Source organism: Balaenoptera physalus (assembly GCF_965194825.1).
Source record: "Balaenoptera physalus genome assembly, chromosome: 5".
Lineage (NCBI taxonomy): Eukaryota > Metazoa > Chordata > Mammalia > Artiodactyla > Balaenopteridae > Balaenoptera > Balaenoptera physalus.
In genome coordinates, this window is record NC_138884.1 from 112,316,969 (window position 1) to 112,334,974 (window position 18,006).

General features: G+C 41.9%; 1 long non-coding RNA gene across 1 annotated transcript in view; it reads right to left on the reverse strand.

The window, feature by feature from the left end:
* Positions 1-86: 86 nt before the first annotated feature.
* LOC309660915 overlaps positions 87-18,006 on the reverse strand; it is a 176,009-nt gene continuing 158,089 nt past the window's right edge. Inside the window, exon 4 of the long non-coding RNA XR_014263715.1 lies at positions 87-6,472. This is a non-coding gene — a long non-coding RNA (uncharacterized lncRNA). The remainder of the gene's footprint in view (positions 6,473-18,006) is intronic.

Here is an 18,006-nt window from a genome sequence, read left to right on the forward strand (position 1 = left end):
TTCAAATGTTAAGCAAGTTGGCTGTTAATGACACAGCCTGTCTTGGGTGATATATTTCTGAACCGCATAAAGGCATCATTCTACACAGTACAGGTGCTTTGAATTCCATAAAGGTATATTTTGAATTTGATGCACTGCTGGTTAACTAAGCATACCCTGAAATGAGGCCAGGTAACTTTGTTTTGCTTTGGCTTACATTCACAAGAGATGCTGGTTTGGGCAGCAGTGGCAATTTTCATGCCATGGTCAGTGTCCACATCAGAGAATGTGTGTGGGTCCTGCCCTCCATGTGTAGCCTCTCAACTAAGTGGGGCTTGGCTGGAAGAGTTCCCAAGTAGTCAGTGAGCCTGCTGGGCCATTTGAGTGTAATTGCATGGCTGATGCCATCTATCCAAATACCATTGATTATTTAAATCTGATTCTACACCTACTTCGGAAGAAAGAGTATGAGGATATTTGGAGAGGGGCATTCAGTCCCTCATCTCATTCCCAGCACCCAAGGAGTCCAAAAAAGAAGAGACTTAGACTTAAGTTGAATATTGGCAAAACCCTAAGGAAAAGATAAAGAGGAGATGATAGGAATTGCTGAAATTCACCAGTTTGGCTTATTTAGTATCTGAAATGAGTCATCCTCTAATCCTATAGATCTAGTCTAACAACTTGTCACCTTTGGCTGGTTATTTAGGGGAGTAGCAATCAAGAGAGGGCAGCAGAAGCCTGAAGGGGGATTTGTATCGGCCTGGACTTCAGGGCTGGCTATAGTGTGACTAGAATAGGGGACGGGCAGAAACTGACTTCAAGGCCAAAGAGTTGGGAAATGGCAATCACTAATCCACCTTTTATCGTTAAGAAAACTTAAGCTCGGAAAGGTTAACAACACCTGATTCACCAGGTTTACATGAAGATGAGTAAAGTAATGGATAGGACCGTGTTTTGGCAGGAAACACTGATACCCTTTGTGTCTGTAAAGCTCTTTGCTTTACAATGTATAGAGCCTTTTCTTGCCACAGGTGAGGCTCAGCATGCATTGCTTTCCTAAGGTTCCAACGTATATCAGGCATATTCGTTGGGATGAGATACCATATTTGGAGTTAGAGCAGTGCTGTCCAATAGAAATAATATCCATATATGTAATCTTGACTTCCTACTAGCCACATTTAAAAGAGTAAAAAGAGCAGATGAGATCAAATGTTTTATTTGACCCAATATATCTAAAATATTATTTAAGCATTTTTCAATCTCAACATAAAATCTATTGATATTTTCTCTAAAAACAAAGTGTGTATATATATTTTATATATATATACACACACTTTTTTAAAGTCTTCAGAAATCCGGTATATATTTTAAACTTAAAGCCTGTTTCAATTCTGATGCTAAATTTTCAGTTAAAATGAGATGTAGTCCTACCGAAACACTTAAGTTGTGTTCGGTGGAAAGAATTTACACTGCCTCAGTTTTTTAAATTAAATTAGAAATTCAAGGAATTCCCTGGCGGTCCAGTGGTTAGGATTCTGTGCTTCTGCTGCAGGGGGGAATGGGTTCAATCCCAGGTCGGGGAACTAAGATCCCACAAGCTGCGTGGTGAGGCCAAAAAAAAAATTTTTTTTAATAAATTAAAAATTAAGTTCTTCAGTCACCCTAGCCACATTTCGAGTGTTCATTACCCATATGTGCCTAGGGTTTATTGAACAGGACAGGACAAGGGAAAACATACTGTATTGTAAATATTAGCCTACTTGTCTGGTTTTCTTGATCAGAAGGATCGGATTTCATTTATGTGTCTCTAAAACTAGGGTAGGTCTTCCCTGGTGGCTCAGTGGTTAAGAATCCGCCTGCCAATGCAGGGGACACAGGTTCCATCCCTGGTCTGGGAAGATCCCACATGCCACAGAGCAACTAAGCCCGTGTGTCACAACTACTGAGCCTGCGCTCTAGAGCCCGTGAGCCACAACTACTGAGCCCACATGCCACAGCTACTGAAGCCCGCACGCCTAGAGGCTGTGCTCGGCAACAAGAGAAGCCACCGCAATGAGAAGCCCGCACACTGCAACTACAGAAAGCCCATGCACAGCAACGAAGACCAAATGCAGCAATCAATCAATCAATCTATAAAATAAATAAAACTACGGTAGGCTAGGTTAGGTTTCACTCACTCACATTTAGGGAATGCCAGTTCTGTGCCAGGTTCTGTATTAACGCCCAGCAAGCAGTTTGATTTCTAGATCTATCTATACCTTAAAGAATCGGTTGCACATGTGACTTTTTGAGGTTATTATTTACTTTGCAACCTTAGTTGGTCAACCAAACAAATGTTTATTTCTCATTCACACTGTATCCACAGTCTGTCAGGGACCCAGTCTGCTGGAGGGGCCTCTCTTGTAGCTGCACCATCTGAACCACTTGGGCTTCTCCATCACCATGACAGGGAAAAAACAGGAGAGGGTCTTGCATGGGTGGAAAACAAGGCACAACACTTCCCCTCATAACCCACTGCCCGGAAGTGGTCACACAACCTTCCAAAGGGGCTATGCAGCCCCACTGTGCACAGAAGAAAAGAATAGCCTATCAACCACTGATGATTTCTGACCCGCCAGATCGTAGGGTGAGTGCTGGAGGCGTGTGAAGGGCAGCTGCTTATGTGGAAAGCAACCTGCCAATCTGATGGTTGTGAAATGGTAACAGTCTGCTAAGAGTTGGTGAAGGTATGGAGAAACAGGAACCTCAACATACTATTCGGCAATATCTAAACTTGAAAAAGCAGTGTATTGCTTTTGTTCGCGTTTCCCTGATTCCTAGTGAGATAGTATACTTTTGCAAATGTGTATTGGACATTTTCATTTTCCATGTATGAACTGCTGGTATTCCTTACCATTGAACTATTTATTTTAAACTTTCAAAAGAAAATATAGACACTCCTAAAAATCCATAAAGAAAAAAAAATGGTTTCCTTTAGGTTTGGTGCTTCTCGTGCTTTATTTTAGAAATCCTTCCTTACCTTGAAGTCAAAATGATAGTCTTCCCTACCTTGAGGTCAAAAAGATAATAAATTTAATATTAAAAATAAACTTCCATACAATAGTGGACATAATAATAAAATACAAGCTGTCAGTTATAGAGTTTGTAAAAATCTTTTTCAAAAGGATCTAGGTCCAATTTTTTTATATGAAACAATACCTGAATCATATTAGATTCATATACTCAGAAAAGTCAGTTCCAGGTGAATTACTAACTCAGTCGTCCTAACACCCATTATTGGGAGTCTATGCTTGTCTCCCTGTGTGTAACACTCCCTCCATATATGCAGGTTCCATATCTGTGTGTTTCTATGGCTGGGTCTCTGTGCTGCTGCATTACACTGTTTCTTGTGATCTTCAAAGTTAATTCTAATGAGACGGTTTACCATTGACAGAGGTATATACAAAATGAGAAGACTCTTCCTAGAAGATATTCTAAGGCTATTCTTGGCTCTTTTCTATTTCATGTGCATTTTAAAATCAGCCCACCAATCCCTGTTGAGTTTTTGATTGGAAAAGAATGGATCTTATAGACGCATTTGAGGAAAATTGGTATCAGTGGTAACATGTGACTACCATTTAGTCTGATAATTGGTTTGAAAATGTAATAGAAATAAAGTTGTGCTAGACAATAATGTTTTATCATTTATTCTCTTTCTTTTGGAGAAAAGTTCTCAGTCACAGTAACAATAAGAACTGTAGTTTGCATAATCAGCCATGAAGGAGGAAGAAAGAAAGAGAATTCTAAGAGTTTAACAAAATTGCCAAGTGCAAATTCAATATTTTAAAAATCAGTTGGGTTCCTATACATCAGCCATGGAAGTAGCTCTAATAGGAATGCTCCTCTCACCTCTTCTATTCAACAGTCTAAGAAAAGTCCTAACCAACGTAATAAGAAACTAAAAATTAAGATTGAGATCCTTGTATTTTCTACGTAAACAATAGACTAAAGCTTAAAAGAAAGATGTGGGAAGAGACAAAAGTTCTTTAGAGTTTCAACATTCCATTTAAAACATAATTTTTGCCTTAGGTTTTTGGAAGGTACATTTTATCAGCTTAAGGCAATTCCCTTCTAACCACAGGGTTTTTTTCCAAAACTAAATTTATATAACATGTTTGAGTTAATTTTTTCTTTAAAATCCTAATATCGTGTATTACGACATTTTTCTCATGTTAAATCTTCCTCGTATCCCTGGGATTCTATTTACATGTACATACTGCTGAGTTTACAGATTTAATATTAGAAGCATTATACGAGTGATACTGGTCTGTAATTTCCTCTATAATTACTGTCCTTATACCATTTTTACTATTATAGAATGGGTTGTGTCACTTTCCCTATTTCTCCATTTGATGCAGATTGTTTCAGAGGAGAGAGATCAGTTGGTCCTTGAAGTGTTAAGCCATCTCACCAGTAAAAACATCTTGGACAGGCATCGTTAGCAGAGAAGGAAAACATGGATGGGAGAGGAGAAGTTTGGAAAGTCTCAGTACTGACTTGATTTCTGTAATGATTATATACTTTTTCAGGTTTTCCATTTCTTATTAAGTTGACTGTGCTACTCCTTTCTGTTTAATTCCATATTCCTAGAAAAACATAAACAGTAGTCACGTCCTTTTGATGTTTAAATGCAAGTGGAATGATGCATCTTATATTATCACATGGGACACACAAATCCATGTGCCATTGTGTACAAAAAGTACATTCCCCATTTACTGAGTGATTTAACAGAGGTGGTAAAGTCAATCACTTGAGAAGGTGTGCATTAAATTGTTCTAAAAAGATTTCACTCAGTTCATGAATGGAGCCCATAAAACCTCAAAAAGCAAGGTTTTATTCATCCAGGCCATGCTTGAGGACATGTCTTTATACGGGTTAAGAACAGAGCTAGAAAGGAAATGGTGCTTTTCAGGGAATGAACTTCACCAGGTTGTCGGAGACAGTCACTGTGCTGCTATTGATAAAGTGTTCATGTCTTCAGATGTGTCTCATGGCAGTGGTCATTCATTTCTCACAGTCCCAGTGCCCGATATTATCCAGGCTCAACCCACTGGCAGTACTGTGGCTTGCCTAATCTAGACTGTATTTGGAATATGCTCACCTTTAGGGGACCTAGGGTCCCAGACAAAAAGCCTATTATACAAAAGAGTTGGCTGATAGCAATACCAAGCCTATACTAGTTGGAATAATGGGATAACAAACTCAAATTTGTAGCGGTTTCAATTCAGCAAAGATATATGTATCCTCATGTGAAGTCTACTGCAGGTTGGGCAGCACTCCTGCTCACCTTACCTTGGGGACCATATGTTTCGGATGGCAGAGTACAAAACAGAGGAGAGAGGGGTAGAGCAGAGAGGGCTGGCTCTCAGTTGCCTCAGCTAGGAGGTGACACATGCCATGTCCCCAGAGGTCCATTGGGTGGAATTAGTTCAACAGCTTCACCTAACTGCAAGGGAGATTAGGAAATATCGGGGAGCGCCTGGAATATTTGGTAAGCAACAATTTACCACGATAACTGTGTGACTTTGAGCGAGTAACTCAACCTCTCTGTGCATCAATGCATATAACATTAGCCCCAATTTTACAGCCTAAACTAACATATTTTATATCTTGCAGGATTATTATGAGAATTCAAGCACCCAGCGTGGTGTCTCAGATACAAGTGTTTAATTCAGTAAGTATTTATGTACTAATCTGTTAAACATCTTTTCTGGGGAAGACACACGTGATCCTGATATCACGGTGACTATCAGAGCAAGATTCTTGCCCTCACATTGCCTAAAACTTACTACTCAAACTCTGGTCCTTGGACCAGTAGCATCCGCATCACTTGATATCTTGTAAGGGCTATGGAATCTCTGGTACCATCCCTGACCTCCTGAATCAGAGTCTGCAAGTCCCTGGGTGACTTATGCATATGACAGTCTGAGAAGCACTGGTCTAGAACACTGCCCCTTCATTTCTCCTTTCACCCAGCTCATTCTTTGTTTCCTTTTTCAAGAACACCTGCTCTGATTTTCTCATCAATCACACCCCCATCCGAGGTTAGGGATTAGGCGTTGCCATGGCATTGCTACTGCTCTTAGAATATGAAAGAGGGGAAAGTGCTCACGGTCCAGCGTGGGAGAGACTTCCTCTACATTATCAGAGAAGGCAGCATATGCAGGGTTATAATTAATGGTAATATGAACCAGGGGTGAAGGGGAGGGAGGAGCCAGCAGCGAGGAAGACAGTGGGAAGTTAAAGGAGAGTGTCCTTAGGCTGGACAAGCTGGGCCCTGAGTCACAGAGAGAAATTCAGGTTGCAAAGAGGTGACCCACGATGCTGTTGTGGTCCAGCTGGTTAAGAGCTTGCTCAGGACTCATCTCCTGAAAGCTGACCGCCTGCTCACTGTGCCGTCATCTTGTGGCTGGTTTACACGCTAGCTGTGACTGAGGGCAAGACTTCTCAGGGCCTGGTGAAGAGTAAGCTTGTGACTTGAACTCTACAGTTTGGTATACTGTTCATACAAATCAAAAAAGATCTCACTAAAATACAGAATCTTACACAGTCTGTCTACCCGAGCCAATGCTGCTGTTCCAGGGACCACGCTTTGAAAGCCTGAAGTTCTCTTTTATAAAAACAGAACAAGCAACAGCTGTCGGTTCAAGCAGTTTAGAGCCTTGCTGCTCAAACATTCTTATTTATTCTATGAAATGATACAGAAAGCAATTGTATGCTTAATGTTGCAATTTACCACTTTTTAAGCACAATAGATCCAACCATAAATTCCTCGATTTTGTCTCAAACATTAAAGGATGAATAGTGAAACTGACTGTGGAGTAGCCAGCTCCCTGACGTAGCAACGCAGACAAGGCTGGTCCTAAGATATCTGTGCTTCATGCCTCCCAATCCCCCCCGCCCTATTGTCATCCCTAGGGATTTTGGTCCTGGAGGCTCCTACTAAGGTAATTTGAAGCACGGACCTGTCTCACCTAGGGGTTTTGAATAATACTTGATAATGAACTCCTAGAACCAGCATTGTGTGGCTGGGCGGCTCCTGGAGATCCCCAAGCTCATCTCATGGTTTTAAAAATCCCTAGGGAGTCGGACTTCCCTGGTGGTGCAGTTGTTAAGAATCCGCCTGCCAACGCAGCGGACAGGGGTTTGAGCCCTTGTCCCGGCAGATCCCACATGCCACGGAGCAACTGAGCCCGTGAGCCACAACTACTGAGCCTGCGCGCCACAACTACTGAAGCCTGCACGCCTAGAGCCCGTGCTCTGCAACAAGAGAAGCCACTGCCAGGAGAAGCCCACACACCACAATGAAGAGTAGCCCCCGCTCTCTGCGACTAGAGAAAGCCCGGGCGCAACAAAGACCCAACACAGCCAAAAATAAATAATAAATAATTTTTTTTTTTTTTAATCCCTAGGGAGTCTGGCAGGTGCTTCAGGGCCAAATAGAAGGCACTAGAGTCACCCTTGCCTACCCACACTCCAGCCAGGACCTGCCCTCCTTGTCGCTGTTGTTGTTGTTCTTAATTTGTCTCTGAACTTTTTTGAGAAACAGATGGAATTCGACCCTTTGAAAAACTAATTTCGCTTTTACCCTTTGTTTTAGAAATCATAAACCTGGCAAGTCCCTTCATTTTTTTCCCGTCTCAATATCATACAAATTCCTGTCTTTGAAGGGGATGCATATTATATTTAGAAGGAAAAGGGAATGATTCTTTCCACTCTTTATTCCTTTTGGTAGACATTTCACTAAGAAATCCATGAAAGGAAATTATGATTTTTTTTTTTTTTTTTTTGGCTGCGCCATGAGGCCTGTGGGATGTTAGTTTTCTGACCAGGGATTGAACCCGAGCTCTCAGCAGTGAAAGCGCGGAGTCCTAACCACTGGACCGCCAGGGAACTCCCCGGAAATTATGATTTAGAACTCAGAGGTTTCTCAAATTAAACGAAAGAAAACCATTGTTGGCAGTTATATTTGCTGGTAATTCACACCAGCTTTCCCTAAAACTGGAAGTTATCTGTATGTTCAAATACAATTAAAATTGAGATTTGAAGGAAAGCTAAAAATACTAAAAAGCTTAGCCATAGTAAATATATAAATGGGACATTTATTTTAAGAGCAAGATACATTTTTCACCTGTAAAATGTCGGGGGTGGTCTAGATCATCATAATAATGCTATTTATTATTACTATTATTATTATCATCATCGGGTAGAGCTGGAAGGGACCTTATTTCCGTACGTCAAAACCCGTTTCTCGATGAGCTTTCTGCTGTGTCGCCACCGGATTAGGCAGACACCTGCCATTCGCTGGCACTGCTGGCGGCTTTGCCTGAGAGCACACAGGACACGCCCCTCTGTAGGCAGGCGGGTACCAGTGAAAGAGAAGCCAGAGGTGCTGATGCCCCTCCCTCCGCTTTATTCCTTCCCCCAAACTCACTCACTGCATAAATCATTTCTTTTCCAGCAGGGAGGAGTGAGTGGGGGGCAGGCGCGGAGGAAGACTACCAGGAAGGGTCTTCCACTAAAATAGCGCTCAGAGACAATGCGAGGTTTCCCATTGTGCTAGAAATATCCCGGTTTGCCCCTCCACTACCCTGCTTTGTGTCCAGAGGGGCTGAGCTCTATGGATGGAAATAACTGGCCTCCCTTACCCTCTGGCTTGCATTTGGGTTACGGGATAAAGAGGTCAGAGTATATACTCCTCCAACTCCCTCACTGCCAAGTTCCCCTTTAGAAGTGCCTATGATTTTCTACCCAAAGCCACAGCCAGGGGCAGAACTAGTTTTGTAGGGTAGAAGTTTACGCAAATTTTGGACACTCCTTAAGAAAAGAGTACGAAATTAGGTGTAAAATGATTATCTTTTTAGAATGAGAAGATAAATTACAACTTTCAAATCTTAAAAAAATCTTAATGGTAACACAAATTTCAAAAAGTCTATATGGATGAAAAACATTGCCAGCCATCCCGTAAACAAAGGATGTTGCAGCCAACAAGCCTGCAGCCCACTGTAGCCACCCCCAACTGTGCACCCTGAGGGGATTCAGGATGGAGAAAAGCAGGATACTGGCCCCAGATAGCTGAGGTGCAGATCAAAGGCATGATTTCAGAAAGCCCAGACTCTTGCATCTTCCCATATGTAGAAAAGTGATAGATTCATTAACTTGAGATGTCTGGTTTTTCTCAGATTAACAGTAATCTGTTGATGTTCTGATTACCTGCTTTTTGTTACAAACTCCTCTATATCCTGGCTCCCCTCTTGCCTCTTTGGAGCAGTCCCTCAGAGACACTTGAGAGACTGTATTCCTGGCCGAAGTCCTCGGTTTTGCCCGCCAAATAAAACATAATTCTCAACTTTTAGGTCGCATATTTTTTTTCAGTCGACACATACATACCTCCACAATACCTCTTCTGTAAGTTTTCATCTGCCTTCTCTTTATTATCATGAAGTTTCATTACCTTCGTAGTATTTTCAATAGAAAAAGCCAGAAAAATAATTTGATCTTTTTTTTAGCTGTTTGAATACTGTCACCAAAGCATTATTAACATGCCAAACTTTTTTTTTTTTTAATGGGACTAGAGTGAAATAGAATTTACTTCTGATAGGAGAATATTTCTGTTTAGACCAGGGGGGTCAATGCAAACTGAACCCTCGCTTATAATTTTACATGTCTGTCGGCTGGAAGAATTCTCACAGACTAGCGTCTGGCTTTGTACATTTCAAATTCCCTCTGTCCCTTTCACCAACCACATGCTTCTGGTGGTGAGGGTCCATCCATTGGACGCATTCTTATGGCAACATAGCCATGGTCTTGCAACTTTGTGCCGCAATAGCTGGGTGAGTTATCACCGAAGGTGCCAGGAGTTCTTCTGGAGGCCATTTCTATATGGCAATGCTTATAATAACTGTCCGCGGAAGTGACTGGGTTTGGTGAGATATAGGTATGCAATTCACCAATTAAATATACACTAGACTCAACATCTCCTTAGCTAGATTTAAAATACTCCACCCAACAGGAAGGGAAATGTGATGAAGGAAAAGTCCAAGTGGAAAGAGACAGAGATCTTAGCCAACTGTGGTTTAAATAGCCCACTTTTGAAACGTTTACAGAAGCATATGACCACGTGGAATACACTGCTAGCCTCACTCTCCAAGGCCTTAGAAGGGACTGAGGTCTTAAAGTTCAAGTCTGTTGGAGGCCCCGCCTACAACTGCACCTCCCTCTGAGTTCTGGTAGTCACCGCCTCCCTGCTCCTTTATTCAAGTCTCCTCGGTCATACTCTTAAATATGCCATCTGTTTCCTGCCAGGATCTGTCCTGATGCACACCCCCAACCCTGCCCAACAGTGGTAACTAAAGAGTCAACACTTATCAAGTCTCCAACGTCCCAGTCACTGTGCTGAGAACGTGACCTGTATCGATACCAACCCAAGAACATGCTACAAACACTGTCAAGACGTAAGCCTAGCCTGCCACTGAGGAGTTTTGTGACTCTGAGGCTTAGACAGTTCAATCAACTTGACCAGGTCCCTTGCAGGTAAAATCAGGATAATCTGTTACATCACTCTATGAGTTTGGGTATTAAATGGGGGTAAGAACGTAAAGCACTTATCACACATAGTAGAGGTGGGTGAGGAAATAGATCCAGTGAAGGAGGCTGAGGAAGAGCAGCTAATGTATGAAAAGGAAACCAGGAGAGAAATAATGTCATGGACAAAGAGACAAGAATAAGAGTATGGGGAGCTCTCTCCTCCGAGAGAGCACAGTGGAAGTCTCTAAATCCCATGAACTGATTTCAATTTTCATTCATTCATTCATTTATTCAAGGCTACTTATTGAGCGCCTACTAAGTCCCAAGCATTGCTAAGCTGAGGATCCAGTGGTGAAGGAAACGGGAGAAGTTCACACCCTCATGGTGCTCACATCCTGTGGGCGGATATGGGCAATACATGCATCGATTTGTTTACTTAATCTGTCCTTCTTCCTAGCAGCTCTCCACCTGAAATTAGAACAGGGTAATGTTTGCAGAGGGATCAGGGAGAAGAGAGTGAATTATTTTATGTACGGTGTTCAGGGAAAGCCTCTCTGAGGAGGTGACATTTGAGCAGAGGTCTGAAAAAAAGCAAGCAAATGAGGTACACAGATACCTAGAACGAGACCACCATTCCCAATACAGGAACAGCAAGGGCCAGACTCCTAAGGCTGCTTCCTTTGCATCCTGTTGGTTGTCGACACACAATGAATAAACTTATAGGGAGGGTCTTCTCCAACTCTCTTTAGCCTTTTCCCTGAAAGTATCCTTTGGTGTTTTGTTCATGAATCACATTTTTTTTCATTGCCGCATACCTTCTAGAAGAAAGAGCACTGCACCAGGAGCCAAGAAACCCAGGCAGGGCCCTGATCCCATCAATAGCTCGATACACAGGAGAGAGTGTTCTTTTGGCCACTCCCTCCATCATTTCCTGGGCACTTGGCAAAACTCTACCAGCCACTGTTTTGTTAGCTGTAAAATAGATACATTATGTGTTTCAGAAAGATTAGTGGCTTATGAACTGCATGACCTGAGTGGCTTAGCTGGGACATAAAGGATGGCTCCCTGTTTCCTTTCTGGTACCGTCACCTCTCTCCAAGGGTCCCCGGTTTTCTTCCTCCTCCACCTCCTCTGGTTCCAGAGAAGGAACAGAGGAACTTGCCTTCTGGGTTTTTCCTTTTGACAAGAAGAAAAAACTTCACCGTGAGAGTAAACCTTGCTCCAGACATCAGCTCTGTAATACCACACTCTACAGAGTTCTAACTAACGTGGTCCAAGTGAGCTAACTACGGATGCAGGACCAGGCGACTAAGGATCCACTTGAAGGTTTTCATTTCAAACTTCTGTGCTGTATTAATTGGATGAGTCGCTATCATTACTTGGGCTTATTAGTCGGACTGCATGTGTGCCCACGGGGAACAAGATCTGAGGCAATTATGTCCTCCTTTTGGTCTATCCACTGTGATGGGTTTTTTCCCAGCTCTCATACCAACAGCTGTACAACTTTTACGAGTCCCTTCCTCATTCTCGTTCTTTAATATTTCATCTGTAATATGAGGGGCTGGATATGTTTGTCCCCAAGATCCTTGACACAGTTTAATTCCTCTTTTAGCCGATTTTTACACTTCATAATTCCATTAGCTTGTATTTTCCAAATGTGGTTCCACTGTGTGATTTGGGGGCCGTTTGTCAATTCTCTTAGTATCCTGTTTTTGTTCTTGTTTAAATTTACAGGGGAAAGTGCGTTTGGAGGCACTCAAGGATTTTGTAGGTATTATTCTCAGAGTATGAAGAGCAATGCTAAATAAAACCGCTCTTTGTGTTAATCCCTCCAACAGCTCATTAGACATTTCTAACACATTAAATTAAAATTTGTTGTTACTCTTTCACTTTTCTTCACTATCCAGGCCCAGACTTATACTGTGAGTCTCTGGCCGCATGAGGACTGAGTACTGAGGCTGGGCACTTCGCACCTGGTTCAGGCCTGTGGGTTAGTGGGCAGAGGGCTCTGCGGGAGGGCCAGTGGCTGCTGCAAAACTGTGATGGCAGAGAGTTGGTGATTCACTTATTCATTCAACAAACAGTATTTATCCAGTGTTTCCCCAAAGGGGACTCCTTTGCCATCATTTATTTTTTTTTACCGGTTTTTGAGTCCTTAGGGGCAGATACTGATGTACACACCCGGGCAAGTTTCAAGAGAAGGCAATTTGAGAGCGGATCACCAACATTTAGGTCAGCTGCAGAAAGGAGACTGACCAAAGGACACGGAGAAAGAGAAAACACCCTTGAGAATTCCCTGGAGGTCCAGTGGTTATGACTCCGTGCTTTCACTGCCCTGGGCCTGGGTTCTATCCCTAGTTGGGGAACTAAGATCCTGCAAGCTGAGTGGCACAGCCAAAAAAAAAAAAAAAAAAAAGGAGGGAGAAAGCACCCTCTTCTTATCTCTGGATGAGTGGAGGAATGTGGAAACAGTTTTCCCAAGAAATGAGAAGGAAGGGCTGAGAAGATATATCAAAGGGCTGAAATGAATTTTAACAAAGGGTAGAGTTTGTGAAGAATGTTCTAGACAGCAGAAACAGCATGAAAAATGCCCAGTGGTGGAAAAGTGATTACATGTTTGAAAAACAGACAGTATTCTACTCGGCTGCTAGAGGGTGGATTTATTCTCTCGAGATTTTCTGTAGATAAACATTGTCTCAAAGCATGTGTTTATTTCCAGATCTTAATGTCCGCTCATTTGAGATAAAAATACCTGATGCAATAAAGACATTGATTTGAAGTATATTTCACACTAGCAGCTATCTCAGCTGCCAGGAAGGAATTAGAATCTTCTCCGGAAGATCTCGTCCAGCTCTAGATGGAGCTTTCACTGCAGTGTGGCTGTAGAGATGCTAACATTCCATAAATAAACCTCCTTCCTTCACCTGTAGCCCACAAAACACTTTTCCTTGCTTGTTCTTCTCCATGAAGACAAGAAATGCAGATTGGGGGAGAATCAGCTCAAAAACCAAACCAAATAGTTAAGCTCTTGGAGAAAGTTCTTGGGTGATAGAGTTCAGTTAGGGTGGTCTAACCTCTTAGGGTGATCCAAACATCCCTTCTCAGGTACCCCTGTGAGCCACGGACTCCAGAACACATGTGAACGTGAGGAGAAAGAGGAGCTTGAGAAAGTGGGCTGGGTACATGAACGCCATCATTTTAACTTCATTCTCCTCTGGGTGAGAGCCCACTCCCAAACTGGAGAGCGGGTGTCCTATGTCTCCTGCTCTGGCTTCGTGTTTCATAATCTGCATCAGGTGAAAGATGGAGGGATTGAGAATTCACCTCAACTAGAATCCGCATGTCCTGGAAACCTGTCTCAGAGCCCCTTCTTTATTTACCCCAATCTCTATTTTCTAAAGACAGTGAACCCCAGGGAAATTCCTGTGTGTGCTGGGCGGGGTGATGGCTGGGAAGATGCAAACCAGAGCTAAGGGGATACGAACTGCTTTACTTAGAAGGGGTTATGGTGAGAGCAGGGGAAGAAGAGGGGATTGGAGGAGGGGAGGGGCGGGGAGGGGAGGGGAGGAGGGCTTGGTGTTAAGGAAGAGATAGGATGGCTGGTTTGGGAGAGAATTTGGGGAGAAAGAATAGAAAGACTTAAAAGGGCGTTTGTGTGAAGTTTGTCACACTATTTTTTTTTAAGTTTCACTACTTCAGAGATCAGCTTTTTTTTTTTTTTTTAGTATTTATTTATTTACTTGTGGCTGCATTGGGTCTTAGTTGCAGCGCGCACGCAGGCTTCTCTCTAGTTGTGGCGCACGGGCTTAGTTGCCCCGCAGCATGTGGGATCTTAGTTCCCTGACCAGGGATCGAACCCTCGTCACCTGCATTGGAAGGCGGATTCTTAACCACTGGACCACCAGGGAAGTCCCTGTCATGTTACTTAGATTATAAACCTCTTTCCTTCTTACCACCAAAATGTCAGTAAAATACCAGTTCTTACTGAAGCAGCATGGAGTTGAGGGGCTCTTTGTGAGGCACTGAAGCGCTGAGTTTTGCTTTAAAGAAACAGTAAGGCCAAAGGAGGCTTCTCATAAGGACAAGGAATTATTTTTTACCCTCCCAGCATGGGCTAAGTTACCAGCTGATCTCAGCTGGGATAAAGAATCATCCTGGATCCTAAACAAAAGAGGTCTCAAACCCGGGTAAGGTGTGTTGACCGGGCTGCCTGTGGTTCTGGAGAGACATGAATTGACACGAAACCACCTCTCACTCATGACCAGTGCCTGGAGTGGACAACAAGGAAGACCTTTTCTCCATCGCCTTCCTTCCTACCCTAGGTCAGGACATCTGGGCGACTGCAAGCAACACCCACCCACCTGGTTCCTCTCCTGCAGGCCCACACGTCTTTCTGACCCCACCAGGACCACCCTCAGAACCAGACAAGAGGGCCCCTTCACTAGGACCTGGATTTCGGGGAGCCTCAAATATCACAAACACAAAATGTGCGTGAATTTATTCAAAGAACAAGGGGGAACCTCAGTCACTTGGGACCCAAGCTGGCAAAGTGTAACCCGTAACTCTCAATGTCCATTCTCATGACCAACACCGTTCAGGCCCCAGGGAGGATGGCTCGTCTCCTGCTTATGTTCTAAGAACAGAAGATGGCTGGTCTGAATGCCAGGTCTGTGGGCTATGCTGCTTCAGAGACTACTTGAGAGGATGTGGATGCTTTGCACTGTGGATGCGCTTGGATAACTTATCTAATTCTTCTGCTCAGAAAGCAGGAATGTAGTAAATTCTTTCATAACAACCAACCAGTTCCTAGGATTGTAGAACATCCATTTTATTGCTTCTCATTATGCATGTGGTCCCAGAGGTACTCACAAATTACCATGGCACTTATAGTTAAACATGGTGCCTGAGAAACATTTCCCAACATTAAACAATTCATTTTTCTCCTATATTTTTGTATATATGGATCTAAACGTGATGTGTGTGAAGCATGGTACACATGCTATGCTTTGGTGACTAAATGGATGTTGAATATTAGATTTGCAGTTAGTTTTATTTTCATAAAAAAAAGATTCAATTATATTTTTAAATTAAATATTTCCTGCATTTAAATAACTTAAAATTTTATATTCGTATTTTTATTTTTCATTTACTTTTTTTTTAATTAATTATTTATTCATTTTTGGCTGTGTTGGGTCTTTGTTTCTGTGTGAGGGCTTTCTCTTGTTGCGGCGAGCGGGGGCCACTCTTCATCGCGGTGTGCGGGCCTCTCACTATCGTGGCCTCTCTTGTTGTGGAGCACAGGCTCCAGACGCGCAGGCTCAGTAGTTGTGGCTCATGGGCCCAGTTGCTCCACAGCATGTGGGATCTTCCCAGACCAGCGCTCGAACCCGTGTCCCCTGCATTGGCAGGCAGATTCTCAACCACTGTGCCACCAAGGAAGCCCTCATTTACTTTTATAATTAATATTTGTAAAAAATTTTATTGAAGTACAGTTGATTTACAATAATTTACAGTTGATTTACAGTTGATTTACAATGTGTTAATTTCTGCTGTACAACAAAGTGCTCAGTTATACATATATATATTCTTTTTCATATTTGTTTCCATTATGGTTTATCACAAGATATCAAATATAGTTCCCTGTGCTGTACAGTAGGACTTTGTTGTTTATGCATCCTATATATACTAGTTTGCATCTGCTAATCCCAAGCTCCCAGTCCTTCACTTCCCACCACTCCCTGCCCCCGGGCAACCACAAGTCTCTTCTCTATGTCTGTGAGTCTGTTTCTGTTTCGTAGATAAGTTCATTTGTGTCATATTTTAGAGTCCACACGTAAGTGATATCATATGATATTTGTCTTTCTCTTTCTGACTTACTTTGCTTAGTATGATAATCTCTAGGTCCATCCATGTTGCTGCAAAGGACATTATTTCATTCTTTTTTATGGCTGAGTAATATTCCACGGTGTATATATACCACATCTTCTTTATCCATTCATCTGTCGATGGGCATTTAGGTTGCTCCCATGTCCTGGCTATTGTAAATAGTGCTGCAATGAACATTTGGGTGCATGTATCTCTTCAAATTATAGTTTTCTCCAGATATATGCTCAGGGGTGGGATTACTAGATCATATGGTAGCTCTAGTTTTAGTTTTTTAGGAAGCCTCTATACTGTTTTCCATAGTGATGTACCAATTTACATTCCCACCAACAGTGTAGGAGGGTTCCCTTTTCTCCACACCCTCTCTGACATTTATTATTTGTAGACTTTTAAATGATGTCCATTCTGAGCAGTGTGAGTTGGTACCTTATTGTAGTTTTGATTTGCATTTCTCTAATAATTAGTCATAATGAGCATATTTTCATGTGCCTATTGGCCATCTGTATGTTTTCCTTGGAGAAATGTCTATTTAGGTCTTCTGCCCTTTATTTGATTGGGTTGTTTGTTTTTTGTGATTGGGTTGTTTGTTTTTTGTTATTTAGTTGAGTTTTGGAAATTAAGCCCTTGTCGGTCGCATCATTTGCAAATATTTTCTCCTGTTCCGTAGGTTGTCTTTTTGTTTTGTTTATGGTTTCCCTTGCTGTACAAAAGTTGTAAGTTTGATTAGGTCCCATTTGTTTATTTTTGCTGTCATTCCTATTGCCAATGATTAGTATTTTTAAACTTTATTTGAAAATATGTGAAAATTCTTTTTTTTTACATTTATTTTAATATGGTTAGGTCATTTCAGTCAACAGAATACAAAGTATGAGAAAATCATGATTATGAAAGCATAACTAGCAATTTAACTTGAGTTGAAAGGGTGACAGTATGGAATGCTACTTAATCATCTATAAGTCATGTTTATGTTTATTACACATCTGAACACTGCCAGCAGAAATGTAGATGTATATGCATAATTAAATTTGGTTATCTTTGATATTTTGCTGGCAGTCATATAAAGCCATAACTTTCCACGTATTTTTTCTATTTTCTTGTTATGAAGGTATACTTGTCAAAATAGGAGGATAGAACACACCAATCGAGCTAACAAATTATTAAGTAAATAACTTTTAAACACTTGCACATGTGTATCTGAACCCCCTATTTTTCTTTTGTATGGGGACTGGCTAAAACTAGGGCAGACCAGTTTCCCCCAATCTGACCTGGAGCCTCCTTGGGCTGTAGTGGAGAGATCAACCTATAGCTGGTTCACTCAGTGGTAAAGTTCTTGGCCTAATGATTTGTTTGCTTCAACTGTAATCCTTCTTTGAGTGCTTTTGCATCTATTTGACTTACTGCTCTTTCATAGATGGCAAAACAAAATAAAAATAATCGGGCATTAAAAAAATTAAAGATAAAATTCCTATCAGGTACTTCATACGATGACTACATGTGAGTGTGTATTTGTGCATGCATTAGTTTCCCAGGGCTGCCATAACAGTGCCACAAACTGAGTGGCTTAGAACAACAGAAATA